Source organism: Lissotriton helveticus, chromosome 11, assembly GCF_964261635.1.
Source record: "Lissotriton helveticus chromosome 11, aLisHel1.1, whole genome shotgun sequence".
Classification (NCBI taxonomy): Eukaryota; Metazoa; Chordata; class Amphibia; order Caudata; family Salamandridae; genus Lissotriton; species Lissotriton helveticus.
The window spans coordinates 632278847-632301096 of NC_136072.1; positions in this window are offsets into that span (position 1 = coordinate 632278847).

The window sequence follows — 22250 nt, forward strand, 5'->3', positions numbered from 1 at the left end:
TGAAAAGGATGGATGTTCTTCATCTTTCTCTGGTCGGGAGGGTAAATGTCTTAAAAATGGTGATGTTTCCAAGGGTGCTGTACCTATTTAGAGCCATTCCCCTATATATTGAGGAGAAAATTCTGAAGAAATTAGAGTCTGCCTTTATTAGGTTTATATGGCAGTATGGTAAGGTTAGACGATCAACGACCCTTATGTCCCTTCCGTGGGAAATGGGTGGGATGGCACTTCCGAACCTGAGACTGTATCATTGGTCTTGTCTCCTGATCCAGATGTCAATTCTGTTTCAATGTGACACTGGCGCGACTAATATAGACAATCAGGGTCCCCCTCCAATCTTCAAACTACTGATGGGGGGGAAAGCAACTGGTCTACTGTTGACGGAACTGGAATATAGGTTCTATAGGAAGGCACGATTTAAGACTTTACTGGGGGCATGGCAAGTATGGAAATCTATTTTAAAATTCTTTCATGTCCCTAAAATTAACCCTTCTCTTCTTTTGGAAAATTCGAGCCTTTTTCCTCAGTTAAGTAATGATGGGAAACTACAAATCTGGAAGGGCTTAGGGGTTAAGACTATTGGAGACCTAATGGTAGGAGACAAGATAAGTGGGTTTGAGGACATGCAAAGGAGATATGGCCTCCCTCTAAATAAGTGGCTTATATATGGCCAAATCTCGGGTATCATACAGGCTTTTAGGCCAAAACTTAAAACCCTTGTAGACTTCCCTGTGGTTGAGGGCATTGGAAGAAGATGTAGGAAGATAAAAGAGGTTTATAATATGCTGGTATCCAGATTACAGGATGATGTAGGAAAAGTAGAAAGTGGCTGGGCAATCAAATTGGGAAACCAGGATGTAGATTTGGACCTAGCATTATGGTTAAATAAAAAGATCTTCCGGGTGTCCAATTTACGGGCACAACATTTTAAAACAGTTTTTAATCTGTATCATACACCGGCCAAACTATTTTCCTGGGGTGTTAGGAATGATGATTGCTGCCCGAGATGAAATAAGGGGCAAGCAGACTTATTACATATGTTTTTTACTTGTGAGAGACTGGCCCCTGTCCTGGATGGAATAACAACATTTTGGGAGGGGCTGCTAGGTCATAAGATCGATCTATCCCCAACACTGATGTTATTTGGCTCAGATTCTAAACTGGTTTTAACAGAGGATGAGGCTGCTTTGGTTTTATGTCGCTGTGCTTAGAATCTTAATCTCGGCCGGATGGAAGGATGTTACAGCCCCCTCTTTTCAGATGTGGGTCTCCAGATTTTTGGGTATTTATTATATTGAGTCTTGTCTCTATGAATTTAAAGGTATTAAAAAACGAGAAATGGGAAGACGATTATGGGCCCCTGTTAAGAAATGGCTGGAGGACAGAATAAGAACTTGAAATGTATTGTATTGTTATATTTATTGTTAGATCTTTTATATCTTTTTTATCCCCACGTCAAAATAATGTGTTTTTAGCTGTTTATATACGAGTGATCATGTAATTGTATCAGATGTTCTTATACCTTGCTTGTGGATAATTATGTATTTTCTCATTGCACCATGAACTCCAATAAAATAAAATAAAAATTTAAAAAAAAGAAGGGCCTTCTTGTTCTTCTCTGAAGTCTCTTTCAATTTTAGGGACTGAAGACATGACACAAAATGGAGGACAATTCTTAAAATGAAAACAGAAACAGATAACGATTTTTAACTGGGAAACCGACAGCAGTTACAAGAATAATAGTAGGGAAGAATATTTGAATGTTTACACCAAGCGTGTCACCTACTCGCCTTTAAGCTTATTGAGTGAGACATCTTTGAGATAGTATATGATCCGCTGCATTAATTTACGTCTCATTGAAAACTGAATGTACAGTGCATGTTTGATGAGGCGGTTTTAAAGTACAGGCCTATTCACTTTTATTACGTGGTTACTGTTTTTGTGGGATGGAAGTATTTTCACGGGCGAGGGTACCGTTTTTACGGTCTAAAAATACATTATGGTCAGTCTACTGTTAATCAACCTACCTCTGTAATGAATTCTTTGACAGGGAAATGATTTTGCGGTGAAAACGTTCTGCACTAGATAAATTCTTAATGACGGAATCTAGGCCAAAGCTTTTGAATGCTGCTGCCACAGGAGTTTTTCAGTTTCAAAAGGCTTTCAAAATAATTCACCGTGAGCCACACGATTAGCTGAAATACCCCGGCAGAGCTGATGTAAAATAGCCAGAATCCTGAATAAACAGTAATGTTAAACGTAAAAAAGAAAATGGTAAATTAGTATCAATTGCAAAAAAATATCTCTTTGCAGCCAGGGAGTTTTGACTTGTTTTAATAATTGCTGTGCGATGCCTGTGTCAGAATAATAAAATGATATTCTGGGTTTCTTTTTTTTCCCAACAGGGGATCCATTATGAGTTAAAATTAGGCAGTTTGCCTTCTACAGCTGTCAAATCTACACCTCTCTAAAGAGCACGTCCACAGCAAAGGTGAAAACACGAAGCAGCAGGCATTTAACATTACTAGTCCTGTTAGAGTTCAAACAGCTATTCCTCCAATCAAAGTCTCAATCGCCGCGGTAGCCTCTATGGTCCATAATGAAACACAGGCAAAACCAACAGGTCTAGCTTTAGTGGACTAATCCATGCAAGCAACATTTGTGCCTTTCTGTGTTTGAATGCAGTAGCAAATTAAAGTAAACCCTATTGGTTTTCCTGATGCTTGTTCAGCTCCCAGGTTGCCGGTGCCCTACATGGCCCTTACTTCTAGCTCTGTGCCCTGTGTCCCACTTACCTTCTGTGCCTCCATTAGATACCCCTTTGTCATGCAACCTCCTAATTCCCCATGCTCTCATCTCCCACTGACTCCTCTGCCTACTCACCCAATGCTGCTGCCCTCTACACCCTTTCAGTCACTTCCCAGAACCCTTCTGTACCTACCACACACACACAATACTGTGTTTCTCTTCTCTCGTACTACCTTCCTTGATATAGGACAATGGGCCCACTTTTGCAATGTGGATAATTGATTTGTCTCTGGAGAATATGGTCCCAATGATCAGCCTCAATATATGTATTTCTAGTCTTCCTACCATTGTTTCCATTCTTTTTATGTGATAGGATCTTATAGATAAATTACTTTGCCATCAACTGAGCTGTGGGCACCTTTACTAGTTTTTCAAAATCTGTTAATGACCTAGTACCCCAATCCTTGGTATTGGGCAGCATCAACCAATGTCACTTATGTAGCTATGTGAATCACTCTTCCTACTTAAGCGCTATGTGTCCCTAAATTGGGGAAAATAATAAACGTACCCCATCCCGAATAAATCTCTCACTACAACACATCAACTCTTTCACCAACCCTGAAATATTTGTCATTCCACCCCAAGTGAAAACTCAGTAGTTCTTAGAAGCACATTGAAAAGTGAGGTGTATGAAGTAAGCTTTCCCTTAACCCCTTCCATGCTGGTGACGAACCCCAGCCGTCACGCTCTGCGGTGCTCGTGTGCGGATGTCGGCTGGGGTTCGTCATGGCCCCGCCCCGTTCGTTTGTTTACCGCACAGCGGCGGAAACGGCCAGCATCGAAGGGGTTAAAGAATCAAAATCATCCCAAATGTTTACAGCAGGCATGTCGCTGGAGAAAAGTTTAGCTGCGGTTCTCTCTGAGATCTAGGCAGTCATGCGGTTTATCATAGTGCCCTGACTGAAAGGGTAAGATCACAGTAGCACCAATCTTTTTGTGTGTCTATTTGGGACCATCCCAAAAAGAATCTCGGGTACTAAATCTTATAATATTGAATGAGGTGCAGTATGCCCTTTCACCCAATATGTGCACTTTTCTGTGGCCAGATATAAATACGTAGGTTTTATTGTTGGTTATTAAAAAAATCATAATTAAGAAATTAATTTCGATACAATTTAAACACAAAAGGTATATAGTTCCAAAAAAAGGTAAAAGAGTTACTCAGGCGCATTTTCATAAACTACCTTTTGTAGTAAATAAGTAGTACTGCAGTGGTGGGAGGAGAGTCCATGGTTGCCCCTTTATGCAAATGTGCAAATCACCTGTAATCACCCCCACTTGGCCCGCCCCATCAGCCTTAGAAGTATGCAAAGGTCTTCCCGCCCTTTGCCAGGATGATGGACAACTTAACAAGCGGCCTCCATCACATTCCCTGACGATTTTGGTGAGGAGTTCTTGATGCCGAGGATTAAGAGGACATCTCCATCAAACAAAGAAGCACTTACTTCAAATAGTTAAAAGAAAGGACCCTTGTGTGGCAGAGATTTACCTCTTTCTAGTCATGTTGTGTTCTTTAAAGGAGGATTTATGTTATCATATGTTTCTGGATAAAGATGCACCAGGAGCAATCACATTGCCAAAATGCACACAAGGTCACTGGTGACATTTCCTCATGCTTCATTAAGCAGCTGTGGTGCAGAATACACACTACACATTTATGCAACAAGGTAGCACTTAGTAATCAACCAGTAAAAAGAACTGCACCTAGATAGATATTTTGTGCACAACCGTGGTCTCTTGTTGGATAAAAGGGCAGGTCTGTTTGTTTATGGCTGAGCCACTCACCCAGCTATTGAGAACCCCACAGACACTTAGACACCAACTCACACACTAAGGCATTCACACACTCACTGACAGACCCACTCAGACACTCACGCACCCACTCACAGATGCACTCAGGCACTCACTTAGACATTCATGCACCCACTCAGACACATACACCCAATCACAGACCCACTCAGACACTCATGTAGCCACTCACAGATCCATACAGCCGCTTACGCAGCCACTTACAGACCCACTCAGAGACTCACACACGCACTCATATACCCACTCAAATACTAATGCACCCACTCATAGACCCACTGACAAATTCATGTACTCATTCACAGTATGACTCACACACTTATAGAGGCACTCACAAACCCACTGAGACACTCTCATACCTACTCACAGACTCACTGAAACACCCACTCAGAAAATCATGTACACATTCAGAGACCGACCCAGGCATTCACATGCCCAATCACAGACCCACTGAGACACACACCCACTCACACACCCATTGAGGCACTCACCCACTCCCTTACACACCCACTGAGATACTCATGAACTTACTCATAAACTCACTTTCAAAGTTTGCAGGTTACAATTAGGAAATAGAACTTTAAAAACTTGGAAATTTACTGAAAAAAACAAAGGTTACAGGGACATTATAGTTGGCAAATAGAATTAAACAAACCTTAGAAATTCACTGACAAAAAAAACAAAGGTTACAGGGACATTATAGTTAGGAAAAAACATTAAAAATAAACCTTAGACATTCACTGAAAAAAACAAAGGTTACAGGGATGTCATAGATAGGAAATTGAATTTAAAAACCTATGAAATTCACTGAAGAAAGAAACGGTTACAGGGATGTTTTAGTTAGGACATAGAATTTAAAAACGTAGAAATTCACAGAAAACAACAAAGGTTACAGGGATAATATAGTTAGGCTACTATTTCACTTATACAAAACCATTGAAATTCAGCTGTTATAGTTACCTGGGCTAACTATAACGTATGCCCCCGAAATGCACTGCTAAGGAGCTCACATATTCAGCACTCATGACATTGTAGGTGACATCACCAATGACGTCTCTGATGACATCTCAAATGACATGACTTTTGATATCATCCACTGAGTGTAAGAGTTTCAAAAACATTTCTGAGACTTACAAATATATACTAGACTACTGTCTAAGTTAAATTACTGTTCTTTTTGCACTACTAAAGTGTGATACTATTGCTAACATATGTCATCTGAGTGGGTTTGTGAGTGTCTGAATCCACCTGTGAGTGGCTAACTGGGTGTGTGAGTGGCTATACAGGTGAATAAGTGGGTGTGTGAGAGGCTGTATGAGTGAGTGAGTGTGTATGTGTGTGTGTAAGTGGCTCTATCAGTGACTAAGTGGATGTGCGAGTAGCTCTATGGATGGGTGCATGAGTAGGTGTATTGGTAAGGAGTGTATGTATGAGTGACTGTATGGATAATTGAGTGGCTGTTTGAGTGGTTAAGTGAATTAGTGTGCGAGTGGCTGTTTTGGAGAGTGAGTGTCTGTGTCAGGGGTTGTATGGATGAGTGAGTGGGTGTAAAAGTGGCTGTATGGATGTGTGAATGGATATGTAAGTGGTTATGTGGGTGTGTGTGTAGCTGTGAGTAGTTCTATGGGTAAGTGAATGGCTGTGTTGAGAGGATGTATGGGTGAGGTACTTGCTGTGTGAGTGGTTGTATGATTGAATAAGTGGGTGTGTGAGCAACTGTATGGGTGAGTGTGTGGCTGTGTGAGTGGCTGTATGGGAGAGTGACTGTTTATACTAGTAGCTGTATGGGTGAGTGAGTGTTTGTTTGAGTGGCTGTATGAGTGAGTGAGTGGGTGTGTGAGTGGCTCTATGAGTGGTTGTATGAGGTCTTGTATGAGTCTGTGAATGGGTATGTATGTGGTTGTGTGGGTGTGTACATGAGTGTATGTGAGGATTTATAGGGGGTGCAAATGGTTCTGTGGATGATATAAGCAGTGATGTCATTTGAGATGCCATCAGTGATGTCACTGGCTATGTTGTGAGTGATGTAATATGTGAGGTTATAAGCAGTCTATTGCGGAGGCATGAGCTATAGTCAGCTCAGGTAACTATAACTTCTGAATTTCACAGTTTTTTTACAAGAGAAATCGGTACCTAACTATAATGTCCCTGTAACCTTTGTTTGTTCAGTGAATATATATATATATATATATATATATATATATATATATATATATATATATATATCAATCCATAGTTTGCTGATAAGCAATGCGCGCACTCGGTGATACAGAATCAGATTAGTTTATTTCTCAAAGAAAAACGTTACGCGTTTTGACACAAAGTGTGTCTTGCTCACACGTTACCTAACACAGTGTTATGCTTGTCTAAATAAACACAGACAGTGGAGGATGTGATTGACAGTGAAAACGTCCCCAAATTAAGGCATGAAGTTAAACAGTGTAACCTGATCCGCCATATTGGAGTGGTGTAAAATAACCCTCAAATATACATTTCTGTATCACAGTAATGAAATTACATCGTATACATAGCAAGGAGCAGGTGCCTTTTTAACTATTATATCCACACTGAATTACTCTGTCAGCAAAATCAAGAACTAGTGCCATGGTCATGGAACATACAAGTGATACTTTTAGGATACTTGAGAACATTCAGAAATTCTGTAAGGTCTAGTGCCTTAATATTATATTCATATCTTGTTCCCAGATTACAACCATTGGTTTCTTATCACATTCCTTTCCTTAAAGAAGCGATAATGTTACTGTCAAGTCCCAGTTCCGTGTTACTTTTATACAAGTTCAAGGACCTATAAGCCATAAGCTCATACGATCCTACCATCTGTTCAAAAAACAGTGAAAAAGAAGTGAAAAAAAGTGAAATTGTGCTCCTTATCTTAACCAAGTGAGTGATTTCATTCTTCCTCGAAGAAAAGGGTAGGGAAGTTGTGCAGTACATTGTCGAAAGAGTGATGCCTCCCTCCCTTTTCTCCTGAAAGAAACCATATGCACAAAATTAAAATATATCTTTAAAATGAATCATTCTTCAATCAAACATACTTTATAGATGCAGTTCTGTACATACAAGTTCAATTATTAATCAGATCTAGGATTAAATGTAGATAAGACTAAATCATAATTTGCTATTCATACAAGTGGGTTGACTTACAAACTGTCTACTCCCTGGGAGGTATAACCTCCAATAATGATGTAGAACAGGAGGTCATGGGGGTGCGAGAGACAAGAACTGATAGAGCAGCTAACACATCCTTTAAGCCAAAATCAGTATTCTACCCTACTCTCCCTCACGATTCTATTGACACCTTTCATGAGGTGGTAACTAAGGAACTGACTAAACTCAAACATACTTGTCCCAAACAGAGGAGAGAAAATATTAATTTGACTAAAGAAGAGATGGATTTTATTTTTTCCTTGGCAGATGACAAGAATGTCGTATTGCGTCCTTCTGATAAGGGAGGAAACATTGTGTTATGGGGGAGAGAACTATACACACAAGAAGCACTCTTTCAATTAAATGGGGGAAGGTTTTATTGTACAAGTAATATGAATGAATACAATGAGAGCATCATAGAAACATGGGAACAACTCACAGAATGGCAGAATGAGGGATTACTGTCATGGCATGAATTCAAGTTCCTTAAAAAGGAATACCCCAAACTCCCCATTTTTTACCTTTTACCCAAGGTCCATAAAAATGCAATAGACCCTCCAGGTAGACCTATTATTTCATCGATAGGGAGTGTAAATGAGAACTTATCTAAATACATTGACCACTTTCTGAGGGAATTTGTGTGTCAATTACCTTCCTATACCAAGGATACCACTGACTTCCTGAATAAACTCGAAAGCATCCAGTGGTCGCAAGGCGCCTTGCTCATTACTATGGACGTAAGTGCGCTGTATACTATCATTGACCACATTCAGGGAATGGAAGCCAGTTACCACTATTTAAAAAAGAGAGAAATTGGTTTCCGTGAACACAAAAACATGATAATACAAATGATGAAATTATTTTTGAGAAATAACATTTTCATGTTTGACGGACAAATTTACAGACAAACCCGTGGCGCTGCTATGGGTTCAGCCTTTGCACCGAGCTTTGCCAATCTGTTTGTGGGTAAGTGGGAGGAGGAGCTGAGAAACGAGGCCATGCTAAAAGATGATTTTTCCAAAGTACTGACATGGATCAGATATATCGATGATCTGTTTATGGTGTGGGGTGGTACTAGAGAAGAAGCTATTTGTTTCATTGAAAAACTCAATAGGAACACATACAATATACAACTCACATACACCATAAGTGAAGATCACGTAGAATTCTTGGACACTGAAATAAATGTAAAAGATGGTAGATTAGTGTCCAGCCTACATAGGAAAGAAACAGCTGGCAATAGCCTCCTCCATGCTTTGAGTGCACATCCTGATCCCTTAAAATGGAGCATCCCCTATGGGGAATTACTCAGAGCAAAAAGAAATTGTAGTGATAATGAAGGATATATCCTAGAACAGGAAAGCATGCTATCAAGGTTTCGAGAAAGAGGATACCCTGAATGGGTATTGAATAAAGCTGTAAGAAAGGTCACAGAAGTAGTGAGATCAGATACACTCATCCCCAAACCCAAGAAGGATATCGAGACCAACACACCCAGAATCATAACCACCTACCACCATGAATCTGATAAAGTCCGCAAAATCTTAACAGATAATTGGAACATTCTTAAGGCGGATACTATCATAGGACCTGACCTGAATAATAGACCTCAGATTACCTACAGAAGAGGAAGGAATTTGAGGGACATTTTGGTCAAAGGTGACATATCAGACAATAAAAAACAACATGTGCAAGGACTTAAAGGATTTTATCCTTGTGGTCACTGCAGAGCTTGCAAATCAAGCTACATGGTAAAAGAGGTTGAGATTCCGGGCCAGACTGTGAAATGTAAGATCAAACAATTCCTCACATGCAATTCATGTTTTGTGATTTATGTTCTTGAATGTCCGTGTAAGATGAGGTATGTGGGCAGTACTACCTGTGCGGCTAAAAAACGCATTCAGGAACATTTGTGGGCTATAACCAATACAGATGTACACTATCCAGTTGCCCGACACTTTGAGGAAGTCCATCAATCCAACTCCTCTCTACTTAGATACTTTGCCGTTGAACAAGTCAACATTGGTAAAAGAGGAGGGAACAGAGTCGTAGCTCTGAGAAAGAGCGAGTCTAAGTGGATCATGGAACTAGAAAGCATATATCCTGGAGGCCACAATTTAGACGAGGAGTTGTCAACCCACTTGTATGAATAGCAACTTATGATTTAGTCTTATCTACATTTAATCCTAGATCTGATTAATAATTGAACTTGTATGTACAGAACTGCATCTATAAAGTATGTTTGATTGAAGAATGATTCATTTTAAAGATATATTTTAATTTTGTGCATATGGTTTATTTCATGAGAAAAGGAAGGGAGGCATCACTCTTTCGACAATGTACTGCACAACTTCCCTACCCTTTTCTTCGAGGAAGAATGAAATCACTCACTTGGTTAAGATAAGGAGCACAATTTCACTTTTTTTCACTTCTTTTTCACTGTTTTTTGAACAGATGGTAGGATTGTATGAGCTTATGGCTTATAGGTCCTTGAACTTGCATAAAAGTAAGACGGAACTGGGACTTGACAGTAACATTATCGCTTCTTTAAGGAAAGGAATGTGATAAGAAACCTATGGTTGTAATCTGGGAACAAGATATGAATATAATATTAAGGCACTAGACCTTACAGAATTTCTGAATGTTCTCAAGTATCCTAAAAGTATCACTTGTATGTTCCATGACCATGGCACTAGTTCTTGATTTTGCTGACAGAGTAATTCAGTGTGGATATAATAGTTAAAAAGGCACTTGCTCCTTGCTATGTATACGATGTAATTTCATTACTGTGATACAGAAATGTATATCTGAGGGTTATTTTACACCACTCCAATATGGCGGATCAGGTTACACTGTTTAACTTCATGCCTTAATTTGGGGACGTTTTCACTGTCAATCACATCCTCCACTGTCTGTGTTTATTTAGACAAGCATAACACTGTGTTAGGTAACGTGTGAGCAAGACACACTTTGTGTCGAAACGCGTAACGTTTTTCTTTGAGAAATAAACTAATTTGATTCTTTATCACCGAGTGCGCGCATTGCTTATCAGCAAACTATGGATTGATTAATGACATTCGGCACAAGGGTTCGCCGTTAACGCGCCACCTGACTACGGGAGCGGGATCCCGGAAGGACCCTATCTGGTGTAATGATATATATATATATATATATATATATATATATATATAGATATATATATATATATATATATATATATATATATAAATATACATATATATGTATTACCTACTGGCGGTCACCAGTAGGTTGGTATAGTTAGGACCTATTATCCATAGGAAATCCGCAAAATTCTATTCTATTTGGAATAACTTTGGCGCCGGTTGACGAATCTTGGCGAAATTCTCAAAACTGGTGGGGTGCTCTGGTCCGCTCCTATCCTAAAAGTCTCGGCGTGATTCATGAAGCGGGGTTGAGGAAAAAGGGGGTTCCAAAACATGCTATCCCCATGTAATTTTCCATAGGAACCGTTCATCGCGGCTATAGCTCGAACTGCTGAACAGAATTACACCAAATTTGGCAGAAAGGTAGACCTTGGTTCAGACTCGTGCCTTTTGCTTAAATGGTGTAACTCCATTCAGTAGTTCCTGAGAAAATCAAAATCAAAATCTCATATATATCTATGGCCACGCTGGATTTGCGCACACTAAGCGTACCCTGCCGTGCACGACCTGTATTCTAATTGGCTGTCAACACTCCAAATCAGGAAGTGTTGGCAGCCATCTTGTACCTCGGTAGAACTGAGGCACAGGAAACCTATTAAAAAAACGTGCAAAACGCGAAAAGGGGGCAGGGTAGAAACACCCTGACCCCCTAGGCCCAATTTTTAGTTTTTGTTAAAGAGCGGCAAAATCCGCGCAGGGTGCGGGCTCCCGCGCTTCAATGCTAATTAGCCCCCGGGGGGCCAAATCCCAGGTGCTTATTGAAAAGAAAGTGTGGGGGGCCCAATCCCCCCACACTGCCCCGGTGACCGCCACCCCAGGGCAAAGTATGACCAATTGCTGGGGGGCACACAGCCCCCCCGTAGCCCCGGGGACGCCACCCCGGGGCTTACTAATGTAATGTTGGAGGGCCTCTAAGACCCCCCCAAGCCCCAGGGACCGCCACCCCCTGGGGCACGACTTAATTAACATTGTGGGGGAACACTGCCCCCCCCCGCAGCCCTGGGGACTGCCACCCCCTGGGGCTTTCAGAAATCAATGGTGGGGGGCTCACGGCCCCCGCAGCCCCGGGGACCACCACTGCACGGGCTTTAAAAAACAAAAAACCCTGTGTGGGAGGGATCAAGCCACACATATGAAATGGGGGAAAACTCGGGTAGGATTTTGGCAAAAAAGATAAGACAAAAAGAGGTACTCAACTCTATTATTTCCATACAGGATGAGACAGGCCAGATTCATAATAATTCTGAGGAAATTCTGGAGGTCTTTCGTCAGTTTTATTCCAAACTGTATGAGTAGGATACCTTAGTATACTCCAGCGATTCTATTCTGAATTTTACTACTATTGATAACATCTTGAAATTAACCACCGCCCAGGCTGAGTCTCTGGTACTGATATCACATGGGAGGATATCGAGGCGGCTTTACTTTCTCTTGCTGTCGGCAAAGCCATGGGACCGGATGGTATCCCTCTGGAGTTTTTTAGGATATTTAGGCATGTACTAAAACAAGATCTGCTGGTTACCTTTCTAGAAGCACAGAAAGGGACTGCTCCAGCTTCCTGGAGACAATCGACTATAATGGCGTTTCTTAAAAAAGATAAACCTCCCCTTAACCCGGCCTCGTATAGGCCGATCTCGCTAATTAATGCTGACAGCAAGGTCTTTTAAAAAATTTTAGCCTCTCGAATCTAAGGCGTAATTTCTTGTATAGTGTCTCGCTTGCAACACGGGTTTATTCCCAACCGGGACACGGCAGATCATGTCCGGAGGGTTATTGCCCTAATGGACTGGGCACAGGGCACTAACACCGCCATCGGGATCACCCTGTTGGATGCCGAGAAGGCATTTCACAGGGTGGCCTGGCCCTACCTCTGGGATCTGCTTCTTTTGAAAGGGTTTGGCCCACAGATGATTGCTGCATTAAACGCTCTGTATAAGTCACCAATCTCTTGTATATATATTACCTACTGGCGGTCGCCAGTAGGTATATATAGTTAGGATTTTTTCTCTATGGGTTTTTTGAAAATTCTATGTCTAATAACTTTGGCGTTTGTGGACGGAATTGGCTGAAATTTTCAGGAAAATGGCACATTTTGTTTCTGAGCAGCCCCTGAAAATTGGGGGGGGGGTTCGTCCAGGGGGGGTCGAGAAAAAAGGGGGGTCCCAAAACGTGTTTTTAACATTGAGTTTTCCATAGGGCGGTTGGCCTCACTTTTAGCCCGAACGGCTGAATGGATTTGCACGAAACTTGGCAAAATTGTAGGGACTGGTAGCCCGATGTGCCTTTTGTAGGTCTCAATATATGTGCTACAGTGGATTTTGAGAAATTAACGTTTAAAAAAAGATATATATCTGTAACAGCGGACCGGGCAGCGCTCCAGGACGCGTACTTTTCGCGCAACGGAGCTTTGTGAAGCGAAGCTGATTGGTTCTCCGGCGTCTGTCAACATTCCAAACAGTCCGTAGCGGCCGCCATCTTGTCTCTCGGTAGGATCGAGAGACAAGAGGAGGCCAAAGCGAAGGGGCAAATGACCATAAGGGGGAATAGTAGATCCTCGCTGACCCCCTAGGTTTGATGTGGAGGTTTTAAAAGGGCCCCGCGGGGCAAAAAAAAAAAATAATAATAATAATCGAACGGCTGAATGGATTTGCACGAAACTTGGCAAAATTGTAGGGACTGGTAGCCCGATGTGCCTTTGCTAGGTCTCAATATATGTGCTTCAGTGGATTTTGAGAAATTAACGTTCAAAAAAAGATATATATCTGTAACAGCGCACCGCTTCGCGTACTTTTCGCGTTACGGAGCTTTGCGAAGCAAAGCTGATTGGCTCTCCGGTGTCTGTAAACATTCCAAACAGTACGTAGCGGCCGCCATCTTGTCTCTCGGTAGGATCGAGAGACAAGAGGAGGCCAAAGCGAAGGGGCAAATGACCATAAGGGGGCATAGTAGATCCTCGCTGACCCCCTAGGTTTGATGTGGAGGTTTAAAAAGGGCCCCGCGGGGCAAAAAAAAAAATAATAATAATAATCGAACGGCTGAATGGATTTGCACGAAACTTGGTAAAATATTAGGGACTGGTAGCCCGATGGGCCTTTGCTAGGTCTCAATATATGTGCTTCAGTGCATTTTGAGAAATTAACGTTCAAAAACAAGATATATATCTGTAACAGCGCTCCGCTTCGCGGAGATAAAATTATATCTGTATTACCTAGCTGTTGCTAACACCAGTTAGCGACGGCTAGTAGGAGATAGCGACCATCTTGGGCCCCACTTTGCATGTGAGTGATATTTATCACTAATGACATGCAAAGTGGGCATGCCAAGATGTTAGCGACTGGAAACAGTCGCTAACATCGCTATCTCCTATTATCAACTTTTGGAAATATTCGAGATAAGCGCGAATATCTCCAAAAAGTAACAGCTGCCCTGAGCAGTTCTTAGCCATGTTATGCAATGGGAGGTGGATAACATGGCTAAGAGCATTAGCTCGGTAATGCATGAATATCGCTGAGTTTTCAGCGATATTAATGCATTGCGGTCGTTTTTTATCGTATTTGCGATAAACCTTGATAATAGCAAGGTTTATCTGCGATAATTTCTGACGGTAAAAAAATCTTTGCAATGCATCGTTAGGGATAAATATCGCTTAACTTTGGTAATATGCCCCAACGTCTGTTAACGTTCGATTCGAAGGAAATCAGGAAGTGTTGAAAAACATTGTCTGCGCCATCTTGTCTTTTTTCAAATGCCACACTTTTGTCGTGCACGGCAGCCATTTTAGATGCCTTGACCAGACCCACTCTGTGCACGCTGTCGATCCTTAGCATGGCTCCCCACCCTCGCAAGCATCTCACCCAGGCAGTGGTCACCCCCGCTCTCTGTCTTATGCATGGGTAATAAACCTCCCCCCATCTGCGCTGCTCTTCCCTGAGAATCACACCCTGTGCCCGCCCGACACCTCCCTTTCGCCCTATTCACTACCGCACCCTCTGACACTCCTTTTCCTCTGTGTCCGATTGTCCAGGCCGGTCCTAGGCTATCAGCTAGCCCTGCAGATGTAGTTTATGGCCACAGCTGTAAAGAATCACCCCTCTTCAAAGGAGTTATAGTAGATCAAGGCCCACACTCGATGAGATCCGTCACAGCAGAAGCGTTGCTATTATCTGAAAACCATCCTGTATTGTGATTGGGGAGGGGACCGAGCGTGAAGCGGAAGATTCCAGGGATGACTCTTTGTACATCAAAGTTTTTACAATTATGTGTCACATTAAAAATATATAGCACTCCGACAAAGTAGTAAGATTATAAAACTTTAATAATTTATAAATATATACAAGAAAAGAAAAATAGTAATAACATATAAACATTTTTAGGGAAAAACAACGAAGTAGCGGTCGGCTGTGCGAATAGTCCCAATGCAGCACAACGTCCAGATTTCCGGCGTGGGGCGTCGCGGGGGGTGGGTCATCAGTAGCAAACTGTTGTGCGAATAGTTCCAAGGCAGCAGAACGCGCCGAAATCTAGATGACACGAAAGTGATGTCTAGTAAGTTGCCACCCAGCAAATAACGGCGTGGGGCGTCGCGGGGGGTGGGTCATCAGTAGCAAACTGTTGTGCGAATAGTTCCAAGGCAGCAGAACGATGGCACCAAGGTGATGTCCAGTAAGTTGCCGCACTGGTTTTGGTATCCTACAATGCTGCTCCGAATAACGGCGTGGGGCGCCCCGGGGGAGGCGGCGTGAACGGGCCTCTCCAGGTGGAGTGTCATCTGTTGTAGTGGGGCGCCCCTTTACCGTTTCAGTTGCCATTCCGTCCGTTTTTGGTCCACTGTGTCAGAAGCCGCAATTCAGCTGAGTTGCGCCCACTCTTGCGGTGCAGCGATAGGCGGCTGTCACAGGACTCTCAAAATGGCGGCAGGCTCTTTCCTTTTTGGGCCTGGTCCACTGAAATGGCCCTGGGACACCTTGGAAATCGGACGCTTGTCTGCTAGGTCTTGGACCCCATTCTCGAAAGCGTCCCCTCCGCCTTGAGAATTCATCAAAAGTTTTGGGGGCCCCGACTCCTGCAGGCTTCTGGTGGGGAGCGGCTGCCATGATTGCTCGCGGAATGACCACGACGGAGCTACGAGATGGTGGTGCTCTCATGCTGACGCCAGTTTAGTCTGAAACATCCAGAAACAAGGTGGGGCTTTCATCGTTTGGGGAAAAAAAAAAGTTTTCATCCAATGAAAAGTGTTGTTTTTAGGTCATATGATCAAGCCTTCCATCATTAGGAAACCAAAAGTAAAATGAACCAATGAAAAGTTTTATAAACAAGTCACATGACCTGTTATGCGGCATAGGGTATAAAATGCGGAGAAAATACGTTGGCACGTGAGGCGGCGTCAGTAGCGGACCGATGTGCGAATAGGCCGAAGGCAATACAACGCGCCAAGATCCGGATGGCACCGAGGTGGTGTCCAGCAAGTTGCAGCACTGGTGTGGCCATCCTACAATGCTGAAAGTCGGCGTGGGGCGCCCCGTTGGCCTGTGAGTTTGCGTCAGTAGCGGACCGATGTGCGAATAGGCCGAAGGCAGCACAACGCGCCAAGGTCCGGATGGCACCGAGGTGGTGTCTAGTAAGTTGCCGCACTGGTGTGGCCATCCAACAATGCTGAAAGTCGGCGTGGGGCGCCCCGTTGGCCTGTGAGATGGCGTCAGTAGCGGACCGATGTGCGAATAGGCCGAAGGCAGCACAACGCGCCAAGATCCGGATGGCACCGAGGTGGTGTCTAGTAAGTTGTCGCACTTCTGTGGCCATCCTACAATGTTGAAAGTCGGCGTGGGGCGCCCCGTTGGCCTGTGAGATGGCGTCAGTAGCGGACCGATGTGCGAATGGGGCCAAAGGCAGCGCAACAATATTTTCTGACTGACACCACAAGGCGCTGAGATGCCAAGATCCGGATGGCACCTAGGTGATGTCTAAGTTGCGGACTGATGTGCGAATGGGGCCAAAGGCAGCGTAACAATATTTTTTGTATGGAAGATACCACTAGGCGTTGAGATGCCAAGATTCGGATGGCACCGAGGTGATGTCTAGCAAGTTGCTGTACTGGTGTGGTCATCCTACAATGCTGAAACTCGGCGTGGGTCGCCCCATTAGCCTGTGAGATGGCGTCAGTAGCGGACCGATGTGCGAATAGGCCGAAGGCAGCACAACGCGCCAAGATCCGGATGTCACCGTGGTGGTTTCATAGTTGAGAGGCACTTCATCTGCAGTGGGGCGCCGAGATCCGGATGGCACCGAGGTGATGTCTAGCAAGTTGCTGTACTGGTGTGGTCATTCTACAATGCTGAAAGTCGGCGTGGGGCGCCCCATTAGCCTGTGAGATGGCGTCAGTAGCGGACTGATGTGCGAATGGGGCCAAAGGCAGCGCAACAATATTTTCTGAAGAGAAGACACCAAAAGGTGCTGAGATTCCAAGATCCGGATGGCACCAAGGTGGTGTCTAGCAAGCTATGCAGTTGAGTTGTGTGCGCACTTGCGGCGAATAGGTCGAAGGCAGCATAACAATGTTTTTTGAATAGAAGACATCACAAGGCGTTGAGATTCGGTTACCACCGAGGTGATGTCTAGCAAGTTGCCGCACTGGTGTGGCCATCCTACAATACTGCTCCGAATAACGGCGTGGGGTGCCCGAAGGGGGGGGGAGCCGGCGTGAATGGGCCTTCCTAGGTGGAGGCTCGTCTGCTGTAGTAGGGGGCCCCTTTACCGTTTCAGTTGCCATTCAGCTGAGTTTCGGCTGCTCTTGATGCTACAGCGACAGGCGGCTGCAAGAGGACTCTCAAAATGGCGGCCTGTTCTTTGGATTTGGGCCTGGTCCACTAAAATGGCCCTTGGACATCTTAGAACTCGGACGCTCGATTTTTTTTTCCTTTCCTGTACATGCAAAAAAAGGTAAATGCCCGGTACGTTACACGCTTCATCTGCCACGATGAACTCTCCAGAGGAACCGAAAAAAAATATAGTTGTGGTAACTATACCATGCATCGTCATATGGAGAGGTGGCACCAATTAATTATAGTGCTGCATAAAAGAGAGATTTGGAGGAGAACCCCTGACCTGCTAGTACATTCATCAAAGAAGTGGCACTGAGAGCTTCAGAGGCAAGGGAAACGGTCCCAAATATTTAGAAGAACTTTGGAAAGATTAAAATGACATGTTTAGATTGTGGCAAATTAATTTCATGTGGACAGATGAGTGTTACTCTAATAAATACAGCATATAAACATCATCATAGTCGATGGTTGGTAGAGACATTTTGACTATATCCTGGACCTGCCCGTCCTCGCCCAAAATGGCGCCGGAATAAATGGGACTCGTAACTCCTTGTTGTGTACTGGTTGCAGAACCTTGAAATCACGAGATACGTATGCAGTTTTGAAGCACATGGCGGGCGGGGACGAGAATTGATTGACTATTTCGACATCCCTATTGATATTAAGTTCTGATGTGTTATTGATTACTGTACTGTTGAAAGTTCGAATTAACGTCACCCATGGTACTTGCCCGCAAATGTATATCTAGATAATTTTATTGTAACTGGCCCTGTCGTATTTTAATTATAAAATGTACGTCCACCGATTCCGTAACTGTTAGACACCTTAGTTCTTGCAACCTAATGGCCCGCCCGTTACGTTCCTCTACAGTGTAAATGTCTATTCATCATATACGATTACAGTTTGCTCTGTGGCAGGCCCACGTGGTTATAGGCTCGTATTTGTATAATGAAATTTTCACAATAAAGGTTTTTAAAAGAAAACATGGTAGTAGTATATACATTGGTAAAGTTTTTAATAATAGTGACTGTTTTAGAATTATTAAAAGGCAAGTGAAATAAAGCAGACCAATTACATGAAGGGTAAAAGGTATAATACGAAGGAACGCAGTAAAGATAAATGGTCAAGGGCTGTTGTGTTTTCTATTCCTGCAACATAAAGTGATCGATAAGAATCTCATATTCAGGCGTATCGGCGACTAAGACAGCAGGTCGACCCTCTTTTGCTCAACGGCTCCGTCATGGGACGAAGAAACGCTCTTTTTCTCGAAAAAAGAATATATTTTACTTGCAGGACAGTTGTAAAATTTCCGGGAAAGTACATTAGCCTGGAACATTATAACATATATTTAAGAAAAAATAATGTTCGGAAGTAATGAAAAGCGTAATTTTTAGGTCATATGACCAAGCCTTTCATCATTACAATAAGAAAAGTAAAATGAACCAATGAAAAGTTTTATTAACAAGTCACATGACTTGTTATGCTTACGTTACGCGCTGCGCGCCCCGGATGACTTCCGGATGCGCTAACGCGGCGCGTCATATGACGCATTACGCGACAACGCAGGTACAGAATATAGTCAAAATGTCTCCACCAACCAGCGGTCGGAACACAACCCCTTTCAGCAGGCTAAATAGTTCTGTTAAATGACAACAGAAGGGACAGGCAACAAGAACTATCAGTCAAAGAGGGGAGGGCTAGTTCTTCTCTACCGGGTTACATTGGGGCGCTACCGGAACTGATCGAATTGGTAGTCTACAGTGTTTCTGGATGTTTCAGACTGAAGCTGGGGTTAGCATGAGAGCAGCACCATTTCGTAGCTCCGTCGTGGTCATTCCGCAACCAATCATGGCAGCCGTTCTTTATCGTTATTTTGGGCGGGGTGGGTGGCGGAGCCGAGCTGTTTTGCAGCCATCATTGTGTGGAGTTCAGTTCATCTCACTAGTTTTGTATTTGTCATGAGGGGTTGTTCCTAATGTTTCTATTTTAGCGAGGTCAAAAAGAGATCCCATTAGTGGCCTACTGATTTTGCTCGATTCCTTTTCTTTTTTTTTTACACGATTTTTCGTTATCTGCAAAGACTAAACAGAGTATTGCGACTCTGTGTTTGTTTGTAAATAGAGAATGAACCAAAGAGAACTAATTCTAAAACAGTAAATACTTGGATAACAATCAATCAAATGGAGAGAGAAGCAGGCACGACGGATTACAACGGGGGCAAAGGCCTGCGTTAACTACCTTTCACTATCTGCAAAGAGAGAGTACTCCTAATAGAAATGAGGGGGGGGGCACCATTCAAAGCAGATCAGTGTGCATAAACACGAAAATGTTTTCACTTACCACGTACTTGACATTCGACAGCTTATGATATTTGCTATTAAAAAACCATTGAAATTCACTGAAAAAACCATAGGTTATAGACCATATATAGTTAGGAATTAGCATTTACAAAACCTTGAAAATTCACTGAAAAAACCATAGGTTATAGACCATATATAGTTAGGAATTAGCATTTAAAAAACCTTATTTTACTCACACAAAACCATTGAAATTCCATATATAGTTAGTTGCACTAACTATATATTGCGCACCCGCAATCCACTGCTGATCATGTCACATATTACATCATTCATGACATGGTCAGTGACATCACTGATGACATCACTGATGACATCTCAAATGACATCACTGATGACATCACTGATGACATCTCATTTGACATCATTCTTGTGCTAATACGATAAACCTCTTCAGACTCTAATATAACCTTAGATACACTCAGTGTATACAGACACTCACACACTGCCACTCATCCATGGAGTTACTCACACACCCAGTCAGTCATGCAAAGAAACAATCTCACCTCCATTTCTTCAACTATACAGTTAAACACACCTTACTTATTGAAACATATACTAACACATATTTACTCTCTTATACAATCCCTGATACAAGTTCACAATGATCGATACAACCACTCACTCATTCAGTGGCTCTCATGCACAGTTATTTATATATGCCAACTCTCACATGTACTGTGTTTTACATATGTACTTACTATGACATGTAGCATTGAGATATCCATTCACTCATCAATACACTCATGCACACAGTCAACTGCCCATGTAGCTGTTTCCACATGCACTCTTGAACTCATACACCTAGTGAATAAACTGCTCACACATCTATGCATAGAGTCACACACCTTCCAGCCACCCCCACACAAACTCAATCTCCCATAGAAATACTTGGGCAACCAATTAATAACACATATAGCCTCTCGTATAGCTAATGATCAACACATGCAGCAGTTTACAGAACAACAGACATAATGATGCACAAATTAAGACAGTTTAGTTACTAACCCATGCATTCAGTGAGACACATTTAATCACTCACTCATACAGTCAGTCACGCACCTACTAAATCCTTCATCCAGACACTTATACATCCACTCATTCTTCAATATGTAAGACATATTTTAACTTTACAGAAACATACAGTCACTGGATGTTGTCATCAGTGATGTCATCAGTGATGTCATTTGAGATGTCATCAGTGATGTCATCAGTGATGTCACTGACCATGTCATGAATGATGTAATATGTGACATGATCAGCAGTGGATTGCGGGTGCGCAATATATAGTTAGTGCAACTAACTATATATGGAATTTCAATGGTTTTGTGTGAGTAAAATAAGGTTTTTTAAATGCTAATTCCTAACTATATATGGTCTATAACCTATGGTTTTTTCAGTGAATATATTTATATATATATATATATATATATATATATATATATATATATATATATATATATATATATTCACTGAAAAAACCATAGGTTTCACACCAGTTATAGTTAGCTGGACATTTTACTCATACAAAACCATTGAAATTCCCCCGTTATAGTTAGTTGTACTCACTATAACTCGCGCGCCCGCAATCCACTGCTGATGATGTCACATATTACATCATTCATGACATGGTCAGTGACATCACTGATGACATCACTGATGACATCTCAAATGACATCACTGATGACATCACTGATGACTGGAAAATTGAAAAATGGCTGTGCACTGCTAGTTGTATGCCAAGTTTTAGGCGTACTTCGTGCTCCTAAGTTATTCTCCCCGCTCAGGAGTGTATATGAAATGATTGAAGACAGCACTGGCACGAATTGTGCAAGTGTCACTTAGGGCACAGAAACTATATGCTGCAAAATCCAGCTATTGTGTTTCAAAATCGTTCATAATAAAACAGTTTTTGGAAATCAAATTTCTTTCACTTTTGTGTCTTCTTTAGTATTTTATTCGTACTATTGTTTTATGCGATATGGTATATTCTCCATATACAATTCTTATCCATTTCATCAACAATGGAAAACCACAATTTTTTCTTCCAATGCATTTCGGCCTAAAAGGCCTTCATCTGGGAAATCTGTGAAGCAAGGACATGTATC